The following is a 22,503-nucleotide window of genomic DNA, read 5'->3' on the forward strand; positions in this document are numbered from 1 at the left end:
CTTACGTAGAAAACTGTTTTAAAATATTGGTGGAGCCCAAGGGTGTAAATGAACAGCATATCGTGAATGTCATGCATTCTCTTCCTTTAATGTTAGTTATTCTAAGTGTCTCTTGGGAATAAACCATAATCTTCCAGTCATCCTTTTCCCCAGTTAAGGAAAGAGTTGTTCCATTGCCTATGGCACACCATCTGATTGTTATGACAGAATTTTCCAAGAGTCCTTTGGCATATATCCTGACACAAAAGTTATATCACACTTCCCTGGTTTTCTTAAATCTCTGAATTTATTTCTTTACTTTTTTTTCTTTTTTTAGTTTACCTCTATTATACTCTATAATAGACTAAATTGTTTAGCCCCAAAATTCATATTGAAGAGGGTTTAAAATTCTAAACCTAGTACTTTGGAATGTGACTGTAGGTGGATATATGGCCTTTAAAGAGGTAATTAAGTTAAAACCAAGTTATTGGAAGGGTCTTTAATCCAGTATGATTCATGAACCTATAAGTGGAGGAGGTTAGGACATCAACATGTACAGAGGGAAGACCACATGAAGACAGGGAGAAGATGGTCATCTACTATCAGAGAGAGGACTCTGATGAAACAAACTGCTTTCAGTCTGATTTCTATCCTCTAGAACTGTCAGAAAATCAATTTCCATGGTTTAAGCCACCCTGTTTGTGGTCCTTTGCTATGGTGGTCCTAGGAAACTAGTACATGCTATAAAATACGCCTTCTAAAGTATTTTACAGGTATATTATCTTAGTATTTTCTAAGATACTATGACTTAGGCTGGAGGAGGAAATGGCAACCCACTCCAGTACTCTTGCCTGGAAAATCCCATGGACGGAGGAGCCTGGTAGGCTGCAGTCCATGGGGTCGCTAAGAGCTGGACACAACTGAACGACTTCATTTTCACTTTTCACATTCATGCATTGAAGAAGGAAATCGCAACCCACTCCAGTGTTCTTGCCTGGAGAATCCCAGGGACAGGAGAGCCTGGTTGGCTTGTGTCTATGGGGTCGCACGGAGTCAGGCACGACTGAAGTGACTTAGCAGCAGCAGCAGCATGACTTAGGAAATCAAGAATGAAAGTGGATACCAGGTACATATGTAAAGATTTCCAGTAGGAGCCTAAAAGATCTTTTCCAGAAACCAGTGTGTTTCTGTATTTGTAGTAAGCAGCATTTGTTTCACTTAGAAGAAAGGTCAATAGTGTTCCATTAGTGTCCAGTCCTTATGGAAACATGTGTGTGTGCCATCAGTCATTCAGTTGTGTCTGACTCTTTGCAACCCCATGAATTCCTCTGTCCATTGTGTTTCCTAGGAAAGAATACTGGAGTGGTTTGTCAGTTCCCTCTCCAGAAGATCTTCTGACCCAGAGATCAAACCTGCAGGTCCTACAGCTCCTGTTTGGCAAACGGGTTTTACGGGTTTTATTTTTACCACCATTGGGGAAGCCCATGGAGATATGGGAGGGTTGTATTTGTCTGCCTTCTTGAAAGGCAAAAAAGCATATGCATGATTTGTTTTGGTTAATAAAGTATCAGTTCAGTTCAGTAGCTCAGTGGTGTCCAACTATTTGTGATCCCAAGGACTGCAGCCTGCCAGGCTTCCCTGTCTATCACCAACTCCTGGAGCTTGCTCAAACTCATGTCCATCAAACAGTGATGTCATCCAACCATTTCATGCTCTGTCATCTCCTTCTTCTCCCACCTTCAGTCTTTCCCAGTATCAGGTCTTTTCAAATGAGTCAGTTCTTTGCATCAAGTGTATTGGAGTTTCAGCTTCAGCATCAATCCTTCCAATGAATATTCAGCACTGATTTCCTTTAGGATGGACTGGTTGGATCTCCTTGCAGTCCAAGGGACTCTCAAGAGTCTTCTCCAACACCACAGTTCAAAAGCATCAATTCTTCGGCACTCAGCTTTCTTTATAGTCCAACTCTCACATCTATACATGACTACTGGAAAAATCATAGATTTGACTAAATGGACCTTTGTGAGCAAAGTAAAGTCTCTGCTTTTTAATATGCTCTCTAGGTTGCTCATAACTTTTCTTCCAAGGAGCAAGTGTCTTTTAATTTCATGGCTGCAATCACCATCTGCAGTGATTTTGGAGCCCCAAAAAATAAAATCTGCCACTGTTTCCAATGTTTCCCGTTTACTTGCAATGAAGTGATTGGACTGGATGCCATGATCTTAGGTTTCTGCATGTTGAGTTTCAAGCCAACTTTTTCACTCTCTTCTTTCACTTTCATCAAGAGGCTCTTTAGTTCTTCTTCATTTTCTGCCATAAGGGTGGTGTCATCTGCATATCTGAGGTTATTGATATTTCTCCTGGCAATCTTGATTCCAGCTTGTGCTTCATCCAGCCCGACATATCACATGATGTACTCTGCATATAAGTTAAATAAGAAGGGTGACAATATACAGCTTTGATGTACTCCTTTCCCAATTTGGAACCACTCTGTTGTTACATGTCCAGTTCTAACTGTTGCTTCTTGACCTGCATACAGATTTCTCAAGAGGCAGGTCAGGTAGTCTGGTATTCCCATCTCTTTCAGAATTTTCCAGTTTCTTGGACCCACACAAAGGCTTTGATATAGTTAATAGAGCAGAAGTAGATGTTTTTCTGGAACTCTCCTGCTTTTTCCATGATCAAATGGATGTTGGCAATTTGATCTCTGGCTCCTCTGCCTTCTCTAAAACCAGCTTGAACATCTGGAAGCTCATGGTTCATGCACTGTTTAAGCCTGGCTTGGAGAATTTTGAGCATTATATTGCTAGCATGTGAGATGAGTGAAATTGTGAGGTAGTTTGACCATTCTTTGGCATTGTCCTTCTTTGGAATTGGAATGAAAACTGATCTTTTCCTGTCCTGTGGCCACTACTGAGTTTTCCAAATTTGCTGACATATTGAGTGAAGTACTTTCACAGCATCAGCTTTTAGGATTTGAAATAGCTCAACTGGAATTTGACCACCTGCTCTAGCTTTGTTCATAGTAATGCTTCCTAAGGCCCACATTCCAGGATGTCTGGCACTAGGTGAGTATTGAAGATCTTTTTTGTACAGTTCTTCTGTGTATTCTTGCCACCTCTTAACATCTTCTGCTTCTGTTACATCTATACCATTTCTGTCCTTTATTATGCCCATCTTTGCATGAAATGTTCCCTTGGTATCTCTGATTTTCTTGAAGAGATCTCTAGTCTTTCCCATTCTATTGTTTTCCTCTATTTCTTTGCATTGATCACTGAGGAAGGCTTTCTTAATTCTCCTTGCTATTCTTTGGAACTCTGCATTCAAATGAGTATATATTTCCCTTTCTCCTTTGCATTTAGCCTCCTTTCTTTTCTCAGCTATTTGTAAGGCCTCCTCAGACAACCATTTTGCCTTTTTTCATTTCTTTTTCTTGGGAATGGTCTTGATCCTTGCCTCCAGTACAATGTCACAAACTTTTGTCCATAGTTCTTCAGGTACTCTATCAGATCTAATCCCTTAAATCTATTTATCACTTCCACTGTATAATTGTAAGGGATTTGATTTAGGTCATACCTAAATGGTCTAGTGGCTTTCCCTACTTTCTTCAATTTAAGTCTGAATTTGGCAATAAGGAATTCATCATCTGAGCCAGTCGCTCCCAGTCTTGTTTTTGCTGACTGTATAAAGCTTCTCTATCATTGGCTGCAAAGAATATAATCAATCTGATTTTGGTATTGACCATCTGGTGATGCCCATGTGTGTAGAGTCTTATCTTGTGTTTTTGGAAGAGGATGTTTGCTATGACCAGTGCGTTCTCTTGGCAAAACTCTGTTCACCTTTGCCTTGCTTCATTTTGTACTCCAAGACCAAATTTGCCTGTTACTCCAGGTATCTCTTGACTTCCTACTTTTGCATTCCAGTACCCTGTAAAGAAAAGGACATCTTTTTGGAGTCTTAGTTCCAAAAGATCTTGTAGTTCATCATAGAACCATTCAACTTCAGCTTCTTCAGCATTAATGATTGGGGCATAGACTTGGAGTACTGTGATATTGAATAGTTTGCCTTGGAAATGGACATAGATCATTCTGTCATTTTTGAGATTGCATCCAAACACCACATTTCAGACTCTTTTGTTGACTATGATGGCTACTCCATTTCTTCTAAGGGATTCTTGCCCACAGTAGTAGATATAATGGTCATCTAAGTTAAATTCATTCATTCCAGTCCATTTTGGTTCACTGATTGCTAAAATGTCGATGTTCACTCTTGCTATCTCCTGTTTGACCACTTCCAATTTACCTTGATTCATGGACCTAACATTCCAGGTTCCTATGCAATATTGCTCTTTACAATATTGTCCTCCTAATGGGAGAGACTGACTGAGGGGTTTACTGGGTCTTGTTCTGATGGGCACTGCCATTCTCAGAAATCTTTAATCCAATTTTCTGTTGATTGACAGGGCTGTGTTCTCTTCCTGTTGTTTGACCCAAAGCCAAACTATGGTGGAGGTAATGAAGATAAATCTCCTTCACAAGGTTTCATGCATTGGTGTACTCCATACCCCTGACCCTGTAGCAGGCCACTGCCAAGCCACACCTCCACCAGAGACTCCTGGACACCCATGGGCAAGTCGGGGTCAGTCTCTTGTCGGGTCACTCCTCCTTTTTCCTGGGTCTTGGTGTGCACAAGGTTTTGTTTGTGTCCTCCAAGAGTCTGTTTCCCCAGCCCTGTGTAAAATAAAAGTATAAGCAGAAGTAATATCTGTCATTTCTAGGCTGAAGTTTTAGTAATGAGTGTGCAATTTGCCAGACTTCTCAGGTGGTGCTAGTGGTAAAGAACTCACTAGCCAACGCAGGAGATGTAAGAGATGCAGTTTTGATCCCTGGATTGATAAGATTTCCCGGAGAAGGAAATGACAACCTACTCCAGTATTCTTGCCTGAGAAATCCATGGACAAGGAGCCTGGTGGACTACAGTCCATTCGGTTGCAAAGAGTCAGACACGACTGAGCAACTAACCTTCCATTCTTTCCATTGGCAAATGCACACCGTAAAATGGAGGCTCCTGCATCCTGAGTGCTTGAGTCAGGATGGTGGAGAGCAGAGCTTCCAAGCTGGCCTGTGATGGTCATAAGGAAGGGATGAGAAATAAGCATTTTTACTTTGAGGCACTGCAATTATTTAGCTGTTTGATACTGTGGAACAACTTTGTTTATCATGACTCATAACTTGATCTGAGGCACTTTTGCTTGTTTTCCAATTTTTGACTGTGTTCTAGATACATAAGCAATTATCATAGCCAACATTTTTTCTTTCTTTTTGGAAGATTAAAACTGATTTTTGAATAAGAACTCCAAGGGCAATGAGTATGTTCAAAGCATTCTGAACAAAGCTTTCAGTTCATTGCTTTCAAGCCTTTTGCAGTCATTTTGATGACTCTGAATACCTATTGGACTCAGGTCTAAAGGGCAACATTTCTGTACAGTGACAAGAATTTCTGTGATGCTGCCAAAATGTTCATGGACAGAGGAGCCTGGCAGGCTACAATCCCTGCAGTTGCAGAGTCAGACACGACTGAGCAACTAACCTTGCATTCTTTCCATTGGCAAATGTACACCATAACATTGGAGGCTACTGCCTTCTGAGTGTCTGAGTCAGGATAGTGGAGAGCAGAGCTGCCAAGCTGGCTTGTGATAAAACTCACTTGCATTTATCATAACAGAAAATTTGTTGAGGTTTCCTTAACTAGCTCTCAACTGTCTAGGTGCTGCTTTTTTGGTGGATTAGCTTCCGCAAGACAGGGTGCTTCAAGACAGAAGAGCTAGAAATATTCTATGGTATAGCCACAACATACTCTGTCCCAAGAGTGGTGGCAAAGAGACTCCAGTCCCACCCAATTTCCTAAACCTATGTGCATTGCAACTTAAAAATCCACACCAATCTGAAAGCATATGGATGCCATTTATTTCATTTCCTTTGCAGAAGAGTACTTCGGGAAACACTTCTCACTTTCCCCACCCCTCTGTCTTATCATTTGAAGGCTACAGAGGAATTAAATTCATCTTGAAAGAGTGTTTATGAATTAGATTGTGACCATTACTTAAATGATTAAATACTCAAGAGAGATAATGCAACCCAGAGACCATGTCACAGGAGGGAACTGTGGTTATCGTCAATTACTGTTCATTTTCTATAAACATGGCTATGAGCCAACCTTGGAGGGGAAATGTGCAGTTGGTAAATGACGTATTTGGCATCTCCATCTGTTTCTTTCCTTACTCCTTTAGCATTTGTTCTGGATTCATTATGCTTCTCTGAGCACCAAACTCCTATCATATAAGGACCTCACAAACTTCCTCCCAATCTGAAAACACAGCCCTATGTCTCTCATCATATTAGGGCATCATTGCAGAGCTACAGCCAGAGTACTAAGGAATCAGATCTTTGAAATGGATTCTAGTCTCCAGAAAAAAGTCCAGGATAGGTTTGGAAGATGTTAAGCAGTTTTCTTAAGCTTACTTATTGCTTTCAGATGAATAAAGCATAGCAAAGGTCACCAATTAATTACATATGGATTTGGGGTATTAGAGGATGGTCATTCATGAAGAACCTTTTGGAGAGCAATAATTAAAGAGCCTATTTCTTAGTTAACACTGTAATTGACTCCGCCACATCTGTTCCACTCTGCCCACCGTGTGTTGACATCATGCTGCTTGAAGAGTTAGCCTCAGCTTCAGGGGTGGGACCTGCATAGTCTAAGCCAATCATAGCAATCCTATTTCACTTAATATTATTGATAGTGTTGGGTGCTTAGTCATGTCTGATTCTGCAACCCACAGACTGTAGCCCGCCAGGCTCCTCTGTCCATGGGATTTCCCAGGCAAATATACTGGAGTGGGTTGCCATTTCCTCCTCCAGGGAATCTTCCCAACCCAGAGATCAAACCCCCGTCTCCTGCATCTCCTGCATTGAAAGAGGATTCTTTACCTCTGAGCCACCATTACTCAATTCTATTCCACTTATCCTGGCAAATATCTCAGGGATTAGCCAGTTAGCATAAAGCTTTATTCAGGAGCATGCAAATCACCTAACTCAGGGCAATAGATGGAAGAAGTTCTAGCCAATAACCCCTGGTCGATGAGGTATATGAACCAAGTAAGTTGTATCACTTCCAAGTCAAATACTTGATTGCCAGCATAAGGACTTTGGGTGTTTTGTTCTCTCTGCTGTAGTGCATTGCTGAGTTCCTACATGAAGGACAGTAAACCAAAAAGTCTTTAGAGCTGAAACAGACTTAGATGAGTGAGAAACAAAGCTTTTGTCATTAAGTACTGAGACCTGGGATCTCGTTGTTACTGTAGAAATAGGGTGCATCTATGGTAAAAGCTTAGCAGTTGCATGGCAGAAGATGAGGCAATTGATATCAGTTAGCAGGATATTGATCCATTTTATGGCAGTGACAAAATAATTGGCAAAACTGTTATACAGTCGATGTACTTGTGGCTCTATAAGAAAGGTTGGAAAACGGATCACCAGTAGTGCTCAGTGATTGCTGTTGGCTGCTATTGACAAGTCATTATAAGAGAAATAAACTCAGGAAAGAACTGATTTGAAATTCAATTTTAAAGCAGAATTTAAAGGGACAAGATGAAACTCAGAAATTCAAAACCAGGCTGGGTTGGAAAAGGCACCTGCTTATTATCTCCAAACAGTCAAAATAAAAGCACAAATCATGATAGTCAAAAATGTCCAGTAAAATTTTCATGTGATTAGCTGTTCTCAGGGCAAACATTAGACTAAAGAGGTGATGTCTTTTACTTACGTAAATTTTCTCAATGAAAAGATTGCATTCAAGATGAGGCTTTGCCACAGAAGTTCTACGATCTCAAAACGGGTCCATAGTCAATCAAAAGAAACATGTCTATAATTGAGAAAATGAAGAAATATAGTTGATATGAAAACTAAGTCTCAAATGAACTGTGTTCCTGGCTACTGGTCCACAGAGCTAACTTAAATAGACAAGAAACCTACTAAGACTTTTAGGAACTTGTACCATAAGTGTAGACAGAAGTATTCCACATTTAGTCAAACTTGACAACCAGACTTTTACCAGCAAGAAAGAGAAAGATACAATGCCCGCTTTGAGCCAGAGAGACTGAGGAAGACAAAAAGGAAGACTGGCCAGAGAGTGGAGCCAGATAGCACAGTGAAAAATGGATTTGGGAGCTCCCCTTAAATTGCAGAGTTGGGAACTAATTAAAGAACATTCCACACTACAGAAGAATTCTAATCAATATCTTTCAAATGCTTTAGGATTGCTGTGGATTAGTGATTTCTGGGAGTCTTCCATTCTTTCTCTTTCTGACTGTGAATGTTTATTGCTGCTATCCTGTCTTTGTTCCACTAACATGTAATATATGCTGATTGTGTGATGATGAGCACTGTGAGTGCAGGGGTGTAATACGTTTGATTAGTTTAAAGGTTTCTAGAAAAGACTGGCAGAAACAATAATGCTAACCAAATATTTTGTGAGATTTTCTACATTTTCCAGGCCTATTGCAGTTAGACAAGGCCACATAACCTGTTCTGCTCCTATAAGGAACGTATTTATTTCATTTCTAAGATAAAGTAGTTAATTGCTAGAGTAGGAGGATATAGTGTTATCTGCTTAGAGACTAAGAAAGCCTCATTTTGACCTGGGGAGTCATGGCATTGAAACAGTCACCATATAAAAGGTATTTGCCATAAAAAGTTATCATGAAGTCAGTAAATCTATCATAGTTTTCACATGAACTTAAAGAAAATTGTCATTGTATTAATCTACTGAGGTTCAGGGTCTTCCATTGTGCCTGCTTCCTTTTTATTGATTTGAATACAGCATCACTGATTAGGGTTTCCTAGGTAGCACAGTGGTAAAGCATCCACCTGCCAAAGCAGGAGACACAAGAGACACGGTTTCAATCCCTGGGTCAGGAAGATCCCTGGAGAAGGAAATGGCAACCCACTCTAGAATTCTTGCCTGGAGAATTCCATGGACAGAACCTAGCAGTCCATGGGGTTGCAAAGATTTGGACACAACTTAGTGGCTGAACAAAAATGGAATAGTTTCTCTGGAGAATCTTGACTAATACAGAGAATAATTACTTTAAACTTATCCATCCCACCATCTTCCATGTCCTCCCCTTCTATCATAGAAAATGATTTTTAAAACTACATTTTCTAGAATGCTTTATAGCTAAAATTTAGTTATGAGTGAGATTCTATTAATATGTTGCACTTCCAGTATTTTTTACAGAGTGAGGAAAAAGCTTCTTTCAAATAAGGTCTAACAGATACATAATTTTTTTCAGTTGGTTCTTCTACATTCCTGTGTCTAGTAAGTGAAAAACTAAAAGACAGCTGTTTTTCTAGCAGCTGCAAAAACTATCCTCCTCTCTGTATCAAAATCACAGTGATACAACCCTAAAGTCCAGGTGCCTCTCTTAACATTTACTTCTCTAGCCTTCCGACAGTTTTCTAAGTACGGATTTCATTTTGCTTGATATACCTAGAGAAATTTCTGTTTCCTACATTAAATCTACCTGGTAAAATAATGCCATATTTACTAAGCTACTAAAATCAAAGGAAAATTACGATCAGTTATGGTAGATGCTAGCTACTGTAAAAGAGAAACTAAAACATTGTTAAGGAAAAAAGAAAAATTCTTTTCTCTTTTGTGTAACAGTCCAGTGAGTGTGAGTGCTAAATCACTTCAGTTTGTATCTGACTCTTTGCAATGCTATGGACTGTAGCAGGCCAGGTTCCTCTGTCCATAGGATTCTCCAGGCAAGAATATTGGAGTGGGTTGCCATGCCCTCCTCCAGGGGATCTTCCCAACCCAGGGATCAAATGCCAGTTATCTCCTGTATTGCCAGGTGAGTTCTTTACCACTAGCACCACCTGGGAAGCCCAAATAGTCTAGTTCAGTTCAGTTCATTTGCTCAGTAGCGTCCGACTCTTTGTGACCCCCATGAATTGCAGCATGCCAGGCCTCCCTGTCCATCACCAACTCCCGGAGTTCACTCAGACTCAGGTCCATTGAGTCAGTGATGCCATCCAGCCATCTCATCCTTCGTCGTCCCCTTCTCCTCCTGCCCCCAATCCCTCCCAGCATCAGAGTATTTTCCAGTGAGTCAATGCTTCGCATGAGGTGGCCAAAGTACTAGAGTTTCAGCTTTAGCATCATTCCTTCCAAAGAAATCCCAGGGCTGATCTCCTTCAGAATGGACTGGTTGGATCTCCTTGCAGTCTAAGGGACTCTCAAGAGTCTTCTCCAACACCATAGTGCAAAAGCATCAATTCTTTGGCGCTCAGCTTTCTTCACTGGATGAGAGAGTCCAACTCTCACATCCATACCTGACCACTGGAAAAACCATAGCCTTGGCTAGACAGACCTTTGTTGGCAATGTAATGTCTCTGCTTTTCAATGTGTTATCTAGGTTGGTCATAGCTTTCCTTCCAAGGAGTAAGCGTCTTTTAATTTCATGGCTGCAGTCACCATCTGCAGTGATTCTGGAGCCCAAAAAAATAAAGTCTGACACTGTTTCCACTGCTTCCCTGTCTATTTCCCATGAAGTGATAGGACCAGATGCCATGATCTTTGTTTTCTGAATGTTGAGTTTTAAGCCAACTTTTTCACTCTCCACTTTCACTTTCATCAAGAGGCTTTTTAGTTCCTCTTCACTTTCTGCCATAAGGGTGGTGTCATCTGCATATCTGAGGTTACTGATATTTCTCCTGGCAATCTTGATTCCAGCTTGTGCTTCTTCCAGTCCAGCATTTCTCATGATGTACTCTGCATATAAGTTAAATAAGCAGGGTGACAATAGACAGCCTTGACGTACTCCTTTTCCTATTTGGAACCAGTCTGTTGTTCCATGTCCAGTTCTAACTGTTGCTTCCTGACCTGCATATAGATTTCTCAAGAGGCAGGTCAGGTGGTCTGGTATTCCTATCTCTCAGAGATATGTAAATTATTTTATTATGTGGATAACACGTGCATGTATATTGTCAAAAAGGAGTAATCTTCCATTAGGAAAATTGTGCTTCTTCTTGTCAAACATTTTGCAAACAAGCTTTGGAGTTGTGCCTATAGAAGCTGTACACTTGAATATTGTAGAGGACAGCTGGTACCCATACATCTGGAAAGGGCTTTCAATGCTGTATTAATATGTTAAATCAAATCAGAGGAATAAAAATAAAATGAAGAGGAGAAATTCTTTTGGAAGAGGAGTTTGGTCAAACATAAAGTGTAACACATACTCTTCTTATGCTAAGATTTTTGGAACCCAAATTAATTAGACTTCAAGGAATTTATTAGATGAGAAAACTAAAAATTCCAGGGATAAATATGGCTTCAAGCAAAGCTCAGTTTAGGATCTCAAAACTGTTATCAGTACTGTTATCAGTACTCAATTTTTTTCTTTCCATTTCAGTTTTCTTATTCTCTTTTGCTGTTGTCTAGTCGCTAAGTCATGCCCGACCCTTTTGCAACCTCATGAACTGCAGCCCACCAGGCTCTTCTGTTCATGGAATTTTCCAGGCAAGAACACAGGAGTGGGTTACCATTTCCTCCTCCAGGGTATCTTCCTGACCCAGGAATCAAACCTATGTCTCCTGCATTGCAGGTGGTTTCTTTACCCCTGAGCCACCAGGGAAGCCTATTCTCTCTTGAGTTCATATGAAATCAATATCTCCCATGTTGGTGCCAAAATGACGCAGGCAATTCCATCTTCTCAGCTACTCAAGAAGGGGCAGATTCTCCTTTTCTAATAAAAGTCCTAGAACTGAGGCTCACAAAAATTAATTAGAATAAGGTCATGAAATTTTTCCTGAGGCATATTCTAGACATGGCTAAAACAATCCGATTTGGTAATATTTCTAAAGGAGATCAGTCCTGGGTGTTCTTTGGAAGGAATGATGCTAAAGCTGAAACTCCAGTACTTTGGCCACCTCATGCGAAGAGTTGACTCATTGGAAATGACTCTGATGCTGGGAGGGATTGGGGGCAGGAGGAGAAGGGGACGACAGAGGATGAGATGGCTGGATGGCATCACCGGCTCAATGGATGTGAGTTTGAGTGAACTCCGGGAGTCGGTGATGGACAGGGAGGTCTGGCGTGCTGCAACTCATGGGGTGGCAAAGAGTCAGACACGACTGAGTGACTGAACTAAACTGAACTACTTTGAAGAAGAGGGTAAACTCAGCTCTAACAAACCACTATATTGGATGACGCTGGGCAGCTAAGATCTTTCCCAGTGAAAAATAGGATTTCTTGCTAGGAGCAGAAAGCCTCATTATTAAGCAGGTAATAATGTTTTGAGGCCCATCTCTTTTGATGCTCTTGTTAACACTTCAAATATATAAATTATGTACTTAAAGTTGGGGCTTCTGATTTTATAAGTTAATTATTAGCATCAACTTTAGTAATCTTATTGAATAAAAAACTTTTCTACACCAAACATAGAAAACAGCACATAATGGGTACATGTTAGACATCTGTTGTGTAAGTGGGTTTTCACTTATCAGTTAATTTATCAGTTATCTATTGCCACATAAAAATACCCCAAACATTATGGTTTGAAACAGTAGCTATTTGTTTGCTCAAGATTCTATGGGTCAGCTTTCAGGTGGGCCATCTCACCTCTATTGTCAATTGGACTCAGTTATGCATTTGTCTAGGCAAGGCTACGGTTTTTCCAGTGGTCATGTATGGATGTGAGTTGGACTGTGAAGAAAGCTGAGCACTGAAGAATTGATGCTTTTGAACTGTGGTGATGGAGAAGACTCTTGAGAGTCCCTTGGACTGCAAGGAGATCCGACCAGTCCATCCTAAAGGAGATCAGTCCTGGGCGTTCATTGGAAGGACTGATGTTGAAACTGAAACTCCAATACTTTGGCCACCTCATGCGAAGAGTTGACTCATTGGAAAAGAGCCTGATGCTGGGAGGGATTGGGGGCAGGAGGAGAAGGGGACGACAGAGGATGAGATGGCTGGATGGCATCACCGACTCGATGGACTTGAGTCTGAGTGAACTCCGGGAGATGGTGATGGACAGGGAGGTCTGGTGTGCTGCAATTCATTAGGTCGAAAAGAGTTGGACATGACTGAGTGACTGAACTGAACTGAACTGATGCATTTGTAGTCAGTTCTCAACTGGCATGTATGTTTCAACAGTTGTGACTTTTTTTCCTGGCTGGTCTCAGAGGACCTTACTCACACGCCTGGATTTTTCTGGAGAGATGAGGGATGACTGAACCACACATCTGTCGTCAACATGCAGAGTGTGGCCACACCACAGTCATTCTGCTGTCTTTTACTTCATAGTGACTGTTTAAAAAGTACTGAAGCAAGGAAAGCTCCAGTGCACAAATAGTTTTAAGGCTCTTGTTAACACAGTGTTTGTCAATATCCCACTGGCTAATGTAAATCACGAGTAATGGAAAGATAGATTCTGCCTCTTGACAAGAGGAGCTGAAAAATCTGATGGCCATGTTATCTTTCACTTTACCAAAGTTCAGCTATGTTCACAACTATTTGCATTTCTCCTATCTACAAATAAGTTACAGTCTTCAAAGGCTCCAATAATGTCTCCATAAATTTTGCCATCAGGCTGAAAAACTATTATTTTGTAATCAGTATCTGGTCTAAGATGGATATGGTTTCTAAGATTCAGTGACATGTAAAATAGAAAGTAAATTACTCACCCTTATTCTGCACATGGACAAAACAGTCACATTAGATACTCCCATTTCAAAAAAGGACTTCCCTAGTAGCTCAGCTGGTAAAGAACCTGCCTTCAATTCGAAAGACCCTGGTTTGATTCCTAGGTGGGGAAGATCCACTGGAGAAGGAATAGGCTACCTATTCCAGTATTCCTGGGCTTCCGTGGTGGCTCAGCTGGTAAAGAATCTGCCTGAAATGTGGGAGACTTGGGTTCAGTCCCTGGGTTGGGAAGATCTCCTGGAGAAGGGCACAGCTACCCACTCCAGTATTCTGGCCTGGAGAATTCCATGGACTGTATAGTCTATGGGGTTGCAAAGAGTCAAACGCGACTGAGCGGCTTTCACTTTCATTTCAAAAAGAAGGAATAAAAATTACTGGTCCATAGCAGTTGTGAAATTAAGCCAGGCATGTAGTATGTAGTCTTATGTAGTCTTATGTAATCTTTAAGCATGCTCCTTGAAGAGCAAATTCCTTAGTCTACTTTTCTCTATACTTTTCATTTCTGTCCTCAGAGTCATCCTTCCTTTTTAAACAAGGAATACCCAGGTAGCTTGCTCAACCTGCTATCTACCTCTGAAAAGTTTGGGACCAAAACATTTTCCAATTTGAATTAACTCTCTCACTTTTAATACAAGTGGTAGTTCTTTAGTTGCCACTACATTAAAAAAAAAAAAAATCCATGGGTTTCCTATGAATCCACAAAAAGCATATGTCATATCAGCTAAGGCATATCCACATTTCTTTTTTTTTTTTTCATTTTTTTATTTTATTTTATTTTTAGACTTTACATAACTGTATTAGTTTTGCCAAATATCAAAATGAATGTCATATCAGCTAAGTAAGTGACATGAGCAAACCCAGATTTAAAAGATGGAGGAATAGTTTCTAACTCTTGACGGAAGGAGTTGCATATTTTTATGACTGTCTCATTAAATCTACCACACAATAGGAGGTTTAAATATTTGCTAGAAAATGCTCATCTTTATTTCCAGAAGTAAAAATGCTAGTTTGTAATATTAAGCCCCTGATTCTTTATGTTCATTGACTTTTCCACCAAATAAACTTACTGCCAATTAACATCCAGCATTAAGTTAAATCAGGCAAACAAAAGAAAAAAAAAAAAAGTGGGATGTATAAAATGATTAGACATGAAACACAAAAGAATAGTTTCCCATATCCTTTTCCTTAGATATGGTCTTTAAAAATCCTCAGAACAACATCATAAATCCCAGAATTCTGAACTTAGCATTAATACTGACTTCAAATTTTGGGTTTAAAATAATTTATATGCTGCTGCAGCTGCTAAGTCACTTCAGTCATGTCTGACTCTGTGCGACCCCATAGACGGCAGCCCACCAGGCTCCGCCATCCCTGGGATTCTCCAGGCAAGAACACTGGAGTAGGTTGCCATTGCCTTCTCCAATTTATATGCAATTACAAACTAATCCAAAGATAGCCTTGTAGACCTTCTCACTATCATAAGACATAATAGTTACTTACTCTTTGAGTAAAAAGGAACATTCCTCTACCTTTCAGGTGGCTCAGATGGTAAAGAATCCACCTGCAATGTGGGAGACCTGGGTTTGATCCCTGGGTTGGGAAGATCCTCTGTTGGAGGGCATTGCAACCCACTCTTTCCATTGCTTGTGATTTACATTAGCCAATGGGATATTGACAAACACTATATTAACGAGAGCCTTAAAAGCATTTACACTGGGGCTTTTCTTGCTTCGATGCCTTTTAAACAGTCACCATAAAGTGAAAGACAGCAGAATGACTGCGGTCAGAGGAGCCTGGAAGGCTACAGTCCATGGGGTTACAAAGAATCAAACACCACTGAGTACTAAGCACACAGCACAGTGTTAGCATTATATTGCATTTCATTTAGGATACTGAAATTCACTGCTATAAAGTTGTTAGAAAGGACAGTGGAAATTTCTGAAAGCCAATACATATTTCTAAGTCTATCATTAAAGGTCAGCATACTTATACAGTTTCTATAGAAACCATATTTCAATAATTCAGTATCTAAAATAAAATCACCTTGAAGCAAACTAAAAATATTCATATATTGTATTATAGGATATAAGATCTAAAGCAATGATTCAGTGAAATAAAAATGCAAAATGCCTCATTTTTCCTAAGTTGCTTAGTAGATCATATGAACTATAAACATTTTTTTTAATTTGATAAACATTACAATTACTTCTTTCTAGTCCCTCAATGCAATCTATTTTCTATCTTCAGACATGGGGTGGGAGAGGAGGTATGTAACTATAAGAATGGAGGCACAGTTGTATGGAAAACTCAATCTTCCTTCTGAAAGTTCATATTCAAGAGAAGAAATCTACATACAATAATTTGAATCAAACTATGACAAATATACCAAATTTTATTAAGAACTTTATCAATTCAAAACACTTGAACTTAACACATACTTACTCATTGTTAGACCCTGTATTGGGTTCTGGGAATGAGGTTGTCATATTAGCATTTTATGGCATTTAATTTAATTGCCTAATAAAAATAAAGGTTACAAACAAAACTCTACACGTGAATATTTACCATAGACTTACTAATAATTACCAAAACTTGGAAGAAGCCAAGATATTATCTAGTAGATGAATGGATAAATGTGGTACATCCAGACAATTGAGTATTATTCAACACTAAAAGTAAATGAGTTATCAAGTCATACATGAAAAGACATGGGAGAGCCTTAAAGGCATATTTAAGAAGAAGTCAGTCAGAAAAGGCTACACAGTCTATTACTCCAACTATATGACATTATGAAAAAGACAAAACTGTGGAAACAGTAAAAGGATTAGCCAACAGCTAGAGCAAGGGCTAGAAAGTAATAGGCAGAGCACAGAAGGCTTTTTTTAAAGCCGTGAAAATGCTCTGAATGATAACCATAGCGATAGACAACGTGTCATCATATATTTGTTCAGACACATAGAATGTAGAACACCAGGAGTGAGCCAGAACTTAAACTGTGGACTTTGAACAATTACGGTGTGTTAGTGTGGATCTTTCAATTTTACCAACTGTTCCACTCTGGTGGGCATGTTGATAATGGGGGAAGCTATGGCACGTGTGGGGGCAGGAGGTGTGTGGGGAACCTCTGTGCCTTCCTCTCATGTTTGTTTGAAACTAAAATTGCTCCAATGAAAACAATTTTGAAAGAGACAGGAGGATGGGAAAGAATGAAAAAAAAAAAAAGAGAGAGAGAGAGAGAAGGAAGGAAAGAAGGAAGGCAGGAAATTATGCTTAGTTTCAAATGTTCACTAAAAATAACCTGATATAAAACTTAATTCTATTTTTTTAATGCTATACACCTTAAACTAATACAACATTGGTAATCAACTATAATATAAAATAAAAACATAAAAGAGGAAAAAGGAATAAATGATTTCAGTATTATTGATAACTAAAATTTAGACAGTTTCTGTTTTTCTTAAAAAAGTTAAACCCTCTGCTAAAATATATGCCTGTTAGAAACAATTGTTAAGACAATGAGAAACAGAAAATTCTATTTCAATTTAGAGAATGGAGCAAGGTGTAGTAGAGGAGAAGACATTTGTATTGGACCTTGGAATATACATAGAAAAATGTGATATTCCAATAAGTGGATTCCAGAATTTTTCTTTTCTACCTTTAGTATATCTTCTATTTTAAAGCACTTTAAAACTGAGCCCATCTATAGCAGTTTAACTTCACAACCAGGATAGAGAACTGAGACTATCTGGGTCACCATTTGAATCTGTAGACTGATCAAATATAGATGATGGGGTAGATGATGCCTACCCCATCAAAGTGGGTAGGCATCATCCAATCTATTCAGGGCTCAAATAGAACAAAAAAGGGAGGAAAAAAGGATTTTCTCTCTCTTTTTTATATGTGTGGGCCCAGTAGCTCAGTGGTGTCTGACTGTTTGTGACACCACAGACTGTAGCCTGCCAGGCTCCTCTGTTCACGGGATTTTACAGGCAAGAATACTGGGGTAGATTGCCATTACCTGCTTTAGGGGACCTTCCCAACCCAGAGACTGAACCCGCATCTCTTGAGTCTCCTACACTGGAGGGCTGATCACCGTTTGCCACCCCCACCCCCCTCCACCCAGGAAGCCCTTCTTTAGATGTAACATTCACCTAACAATTTATTAATTCTAGCCTTGCTTAGTTAACAGGTCATTCTGGTAGACTTGTGAGAGAGTGAACTTTTGACAGTCTTAGAGTATCTACTAACATTCAGACACTATTGCCATCATGGATCAACATTCTTCACTCAGAGAGTCCATTTCTCTGAGGGCATGAGGCTTTCCACTGAGGGCTGTCATGACCAAGTGGTGCTCTCTTTTCCTGACATAGGTCCACAGACAGAAGAGCCTGAAGGGCTAGAGTCCATAGGGTCACAAAAAGTCGGACACAACTGCGTGACTCTCAGAGGTTAAAGTGTCTGCCTCCAATGCGGGAGACCTGGGTTCGATCCCTGGGTTGGAAAGATCCCCTGGAGAAGGAAATGGTAATGAACTCCAGTATTCTTGCCTGGAGAATTCCATGGACGGAGAAGCCTGGTAGGCTACAGTCCATGGGGTCACAAAGAGTCAGACAAGACTGAGCGACTTCACTTTCACTTTCACTTTCAAAGCCCTGATATTATTGTTAAATACTGTTGGTTAAAATTTGATTATACAACAGGATTGTGCCTCCATCAAGATGAAATAGATTCATTTTCCCCTTTTCCTCTTATTAAGTACAGCTAAAACCCTGAACAGAAGGTAATCTATTGGAGAAAGGAATGGCAAACCACTTCAGTATTCTTCCCTTGAGAACCCCATAAATAGTATGAAAAGGGAAAAAGATATGACACTGAAAGATGAACTCCACAATGTGGAAGGTGTCCAATATGCTACTGGAGAAGAGTGAAGAAATAACTCCAGAAAGAATGAAGAGATGGAGCCAAAGCAAATACAATGCCCAGTTGCAGATGTGACTGGTGATAGAAGCAAGGTCCGATGCTGTAAAGAGCAGTATTGCATAGGAACCTGGAATGTTAGGTCCATGAATCAAGGCAAATTGGAAGTGATCAAACAGGAGATGGCAAGAGTGAACATTGACATTTTAGGAATCAGTGAACCAAAATGGACTGTAATGGGTGAGTTTAACTCAGATGACCATTATATCTACTACTGTGGGCAAGAATCTCTTAGAAGAAATGAAGTAGCCCTCATGTCAACAAAAGAGTCTGAAATGCAGTACTTGGATGCAATGTCAAAAATGACAGAATAATCTCTGGCCGTTTCCAAGCCAAACCATTCAATATCACAGTAATCCAAGTCTATGCTCCTACCAATAATGCCAAAGATGCTGAAGTTGAATGGATCTATGAAGCCCTACAAGACCTTCTAGAATTAACATACCAAAAAGATATCCTCTTCATTAAAAGGGGACTGGATGCAAAAGTAGGAAGTCAAGAGATACCTGGAGTAACAGGTACATTTGGCCTTGGAGTACACAATGAAGCAGGTCAAAGACTAAGAGAGTTTTGTCAAGAGAATGCACTGGTCATAGGAAACACCTTCTTCCAACAACACAAGAGAAGACTCTACAAATGGACATCACCAGATGGTCAATACCAAAATAGATTGACTATATTCTTTGCAACCAAAGATGTAGAAACTCTATACAATCAGCAAAAACAAAACTGGGACCTGATTGTGGCTCAGATGATGAATTCCTTATTGTCAAATTCAGACTTAAACTGAAGAAAGTAGGGAAAACCACTAGACCATTCAAGAATGACCTAAATCAAATCTCTTGCAGTATTATAGTGAAAGTGACAAATAGATTTAAGGGATTAGATCTGATAGACAGAATGCCTGAAGAACTATGGACAGAGGTTCATGACATTGTACAGGAGGCAGTGATCAAGACCATCCCCAAGAAAAAGACATACAAAAAGGCAAAATGGTTGTATGAGGAGGCCTTACAAATAGCTGAGAAAAGAAGAGAAGCTAAAGGCAAAGGAGAAAAAGCAAGATATACCCATTTGAATGCAGAGTTTGAAAGAATAGCAAGGAGAAATAAAAAAAGCCTTACTCGGTGATCAATGCAAAGAAATAGAGGAAACCAATGGAATGAAAAAGACTAGAGATCTCTTCAAGAAAATTAGAGATATCAAGGGAACATTTCATGCAAAGATGGGCACAATAAAGGACATAAATGGTATGGACCTAAACAGAAGCAAAAGATATTAAGAAGAGGTGGCAAAAATACACAGAAGAACTATACAAAAAAAGATCTTCATGACCCAGATAACCATGATGGTGTGGTCACTCACCTAGAGCCAGACATCCTGGAATGCAAAGTCAAGAAGGCCTTAGGAAGTATCACTACGAATAAAGCTAGTGGAGGTGATAGAATTCCAGTTGAGCTATTTCAAATCCTAAAAGCTGATGCTGTGAAAATGCTGCACTCAAATTTGGAAAACTCAGCAGTGGCCACAGGCCTGGAAAAGGTCAGTTTTCATTCCAATCCCAAAGAAAGGCAACGCCAAAGAATGCTCCAACTACCACTCAATTACCACCAAAGTAATGCTCAAAATTATCCAAGCCAGGCTTCAACAGTATGTGAACCATGAACTTCCAGATGTTCAAGCTGGATTTAGAAAAGGCAGAGGAACTAGAGACCAAATTGCCAACATCCATTGGATCAATGAACAAGCAAGTGAGTTCCAGGTAAATGTCTACTTCCGCTTTATTGGCTATGCCAAAGTCTTTGACTGTGTGGATCACAAGAAACAGGAAAATTTCTTAAAGAGATGGGAATACCAGACCACCTGACCTGCCTCCTGAGAAATCTGTATGCAGGTCAAGAACAATAGTTAGAACTGGACATGGGACAGACTGGTTCCAAATCAGAAAAGGAGTACATCAAGGCTGCATATTGTCATCCTGCTTATTTAACTTATATGTAGAATACATCATGAGAAATGGTGGGCTGGATGAAGCACAAGCTGGAATCAAGACTGCCAGGAGAAATATCAATAACCTCAGATATGCAGATGACACCACCCTTATGGCAGAAAGTGAAGAAGAACTAAAGAGCCTCTTGATGAAAGTGAAAGAGGAGAATGAGAAAGTGGCTTAAAACTCATCATTTGGAAAACTAAGATCATGGCATCTGGTCCCATCACTTCATGGAAAATAGATGGAGAAACAATGGAAACTGGGAGAGACTTTATTTTCTTGGGCTCCAAAATCACTGAAGATGGTGACTACAGCCATGAAATTAGAAGATGCTTGCTCCTTTGAAGAAAAGCTGTGACCAACCTAGACAGCATATTAAAAAGCAGAATCATTACTCTGCCAACAAAGGTCTGTGTAGTTAAAGCTCTAGTTTTTCCAGCACTCACTTATGGATGTGAGAATAGGACTATAAAGAAAGCTGAGCACTGAAGAATTGATGCTTTTGAACTGTGATATTGGAGAAGACTCTTGAGAGTTTCTTGGACTGCAAGGAGATCCAACCAGTCGTCCTTAAAGAAATCAGTCCTGAATATTCATTGGAAGGACTGATGCTGAAGCTGAACTCCAATACTTTGGCCACTTGATGTGAAGAACTGACTCATTTGAAAAGACTCTGATGCTAGGGAAGATTGAAGACAGGAGGAGAAGGTGATGACAGAGGATGAGATGGTTGGATGGCATCACCAACTTGATGGATATGAGTTTGAGCAAGCTCCGCAAGTTGGTGATGGACAGGGAAGCCTGGTGTGCTGAAGTACATGGGGTCACAAAGAGTTGGACATGACTGTGCAACTGAACTAACAGAAAACCCTGAACATTACATATGTTGCAAATGTAGTAACCCTCTGAAAGGTGGAGAAAAGAAATAGAATAGCCAGGGACCTCAGTAAGCAATGGCATCCCACTCCAGTACTCTTGCCTGGAAAATCCCATGGACCGAGGAGCCTGGTAGGCTGCAGTCCATGGGGTCGCAAAGAGTCGGACACGACTGTGCGACTTCACTTTCGCTTTTCACTTTCCTGCATTGGAGAAGGAAATGGCAACCCACTCCAGTGTTCTTGCCTGGAGAATCCCAGGGACAGGGGAGCCTGGTGGGCTGCCGTCTACGGGGTCGCACAGAGTCGGCCACGACTGAAGTGACTTAGTTTTAGCTTTCAGTATTCATAAACAACAAAGCAGTGAGTACACGGGGTTTCTTTTTGTCTCCTACAGCCCAGACTAGGTGCTGGAAAAGCTTGCCATACATATGTGAGATATATATATATACATGCATATATACCTGTGTATATATAATATTTTCAATTTTATTGTTGTTTAGTCACTAAGTCATGTCTCTGTGACCCCATGGACTATAGCTCACCAGACTCCTCTGTGCATGGGATTTTTCAGGTAAGAATACTGGAGTGGTTGCCATTTCCTCCTCCAGGGGATCTTCCTGACCCAGAGATCAAACCCACATCTCTTGTGTTTTCTTCTGCATTAGCAGGCATGTTAATATTTCAATATGTCAATAATAAGAAATCATACATGACAAATAGGAATTGAAGTTCTGCTAAGTGTATATATGCATAGTTATCTGTTCTGCAAATGGATAGCTGTAAAATACACAGTGGACATCAAACACTGGAGCAGATGTGTGAGATTCTAAGATAAATAAGAATATATTCTTCAACATGGGCTCACAATTCTCCAGAGGCTCACAATTTAGGAAGGCAGACAAACAAGTA

The sequence above is a fragment of the Bubalus kerabau genome, chromosome 7 (assembly GCF_029407905.1).
Source record: "Bubalus kerabau isolate K-KA32 ecotype Philippines breed swamp buffalo chromosome 7, PCC_UOA_SB_1v2, whole genome shotgun sequence".
NCBI classification, from domain to species: Eukaryota; Metazoa; Chordata; class Mammalia; order Artiodactyla; family Bovidae; genus Bubalus; species Bubalus kerabau.